We start from the raw sequence: 2,805 nt of genomic DNA, 5'->3' as shown, positions 1-2,805 counted from the left end.
GCTTTGCAAAAGAAGGATTTCTTTATTGGTTGTCTGACTTTGGGGGCAAATTCTTCACATATTCTGAGGATTCTTTGGCTGTCTCCACAGCTATGCTAGATTTCCATCAATGTAACAAGACTGGTGAGGCAGTCAACTAGGACGCAAGAAAGGTTGATTTTGGTGTCCAGGTTCAGAATGTCTGTCCAAGGTCACTTGACTGTGTCACTTCAGGGTCTGTGGAACATCATGAACATGAAAACCTGCTGAACTCATTATAGTTTAGGAGCAGAAAAGAGGGAGTAAAGGAGAGACAGAGTCATGGTCAGTCCAAGGTCCCAATATACCCTTCAAGGACATATGTCTCCTAGTGACTTACGTTTGGGCTATGAAGTAAGACAGTGGCAGACCACTTGCCCAACATGGTCAAGGCTCTGGACTTAGCTTCCCCCCAAACCACCCAAAGACAACCTAAACCCAAATTAAAAACCAAATTACAATAATAAAAATACTCAAAACCAATGACTTATTTCCCCACTAGGGTCCTCCCGACATTTCACCACCCTCAACGTGTCACCAGCTGCTACAGTATCTTCAACATAGACTCTGTGGAGGATGTCTGGGACACATGACAGCTATCAAGGGTGAAAAGTCAGCATTACTTTCATGAATTTAAAAATAAGAGCCACTGCTATCAGAAGCAATTTAACTTATGTTGAGACATAGTCTGATGTAGTCCAGGTGGCTTCCTGTCATTTGATGTGGAGGATGAGATTGAAGTCTTGAACCTCTAGCTTCTACCTTTTGTATGGCTAGGATCATAATCAGTGATGGGGAACAAACCTAGGATTTCTCGTATACTAGATGGGCCCTTCCCCCACCAAGCTACATCACAAACAAGAGCCATCATCAGAGAAATTCTTGCTCTCCTTTCTTATTGTATCTAAAACATTTTGAAAATAAGGTGGATTAAAGATGTGGAATGAATTTAAAAAGGCACTACTATTTCCTCCCTGTGCATTTGTCTAAGCACTAACCTAGGACCCCAGGGAATGAAAAAGTTCATGTAGTATTATTATATGTGGGTATGTCTATTGTGGAAGATATCAGAACCTAACCCTTGGACATATCAGGGTGCTACATCATCAGGTGAGAACATAAGGGCTACCTATTTGCAAACCTTGTCAACACTTAGGTATTGATAGTGCTATCAACACATTGGATGGAATTACTTTGTGGCCATAAGGGAATCCCACACTTCCTATTTGAATCTTATATTATATAGAACCCCCCCTTTCCCTAGAGGGAAAGTAAGCCCTCTAGCTCAGACATAAAATAGAGGCTCCTGCTTCTGTGGTTACTTGTGGACTCTTAGGTCATTGCATAATCTGAAGCAGACTCCATTGTACGTTGTACAAGGAACCCAACCTTGTGATATGCCATGTGGATTCCACGTTTCCTGGATGGACTTTGCTGCTTTTGACTGTTTGTACGTTTCCTTCCTTCCAGTTCCCAAATATTTAGTTATTATCTGCTGAGCCAAACAACATTTTTATGAATACTTCCATTCAGTTGTACGGACACTGCTGCTTTCAGTGTTCACATAGCTTCCAAGTATCTCATCTCATGGGCAACTCATGAGCATTCCTACTGAGTTTACCGTGTTATCCTGAGTGTGTCTGACATTTGAATGATTCTGATTACATGTATCCATATTTAGGCAAACTCTTTTTTTTTTGCAATCATTATTGAATTTTATTTCCTTTTTGTCCTATATTTTACATATATGATTCAATTCAGATGTTAAATCTTTTTTTCCATGTTTTTTTATTAGATATTTTCTTTATTTACATGTAAATTTCTCCTTTCCCAGTTTCCCCTCCAAAAAACAACAAAAACAAACCCCTGTTGCCTCCTCCCTCCCCATGCCTGCCACCCCACCCTCTCCCACTTTTTGGCCCTGGCATTCCCCTACACTGGGGCACAGAACCTTCACAGGGCCGAGGTCCTCTCCTCCTATTGATGACTGAATTTTAGGCAAACTCTTATTGCTTCACTTTCAACCTTAGAAATGGAGAATGTTAGTTGAGTAATCTTTCATTTTTAGGGGAAAACATCTTAAAGGAAATATTTGTCACAACTAGTGTGTAGGCCATGACATATTTTTCTGCTGTCAATTGGACAGCACCCTGAAACATGGCAGTTCAATGGGTGTACACATGTTTTGTCAAAAGCTTGTGAGTATCTAGGTTGTTTATAAACACAAGGGTGCTGAAAAAGAAAGTATAAACTGTACTTGTTACCGAGGTCTTCCATAATGAATTACAGGTAACTGCATGTCTAAAGATAGTGAGAATTTACTCTCTTAAAGTTTTGCCAACCACAAGTCTGAAACAAGAGTACTTGGAGGGCAACTCTTGCTCTGCAGCTCCAGGGAAGGTATGAACCTCGCTGCTTTACATTTGTTCAGTAGTAAATGCAGTCTCTCCTGTCTTGTCCACATGACTCCGAGTTTGGTTCCTTATGTCTGCTGCACACCTTGTTTCATTTGAAGGGCACATATCACTGAATTCAGCATCAACTTGATAATTTACTATGAACTGGTATGCAGTTTTCTACCTAAATTATACAGACAAAAGCACTTTCACCAAAAAGGTAACACTTACAAGTTTGGGGGCTCAGTATGTGAGCCCATCTTCTTAAAAGCCACTATTTAAACTCATCAAACACTAAAATTTTATCATTAAATGTTTCACTTTGGGTACATTTAAATTATATTATTTCTTTCCCTCCTTTTATTTTTAAGTGTGTGTGTGTGTGTGTGTG

This window comes from Mastomys coucha, unplaced genomic scaffold, assembly GCF_008632895.1.
Source record: "Mastomys coucha isolate ucsf_1 unplaced genomic scaffold, UCSF_Mcou_1 pScaffold12, whole genome shotgun sequence".
In the NCBI taxonomy this organism is placed as follows: domain Eukaryota; kingdom Metazoa; phylum Chordata; class Mammalia; order Rodentia; family Muridae; genus Mastomys; species Mastomys coucha.
Note: the sequence above shows the minus strand (reverse complement) of the source record.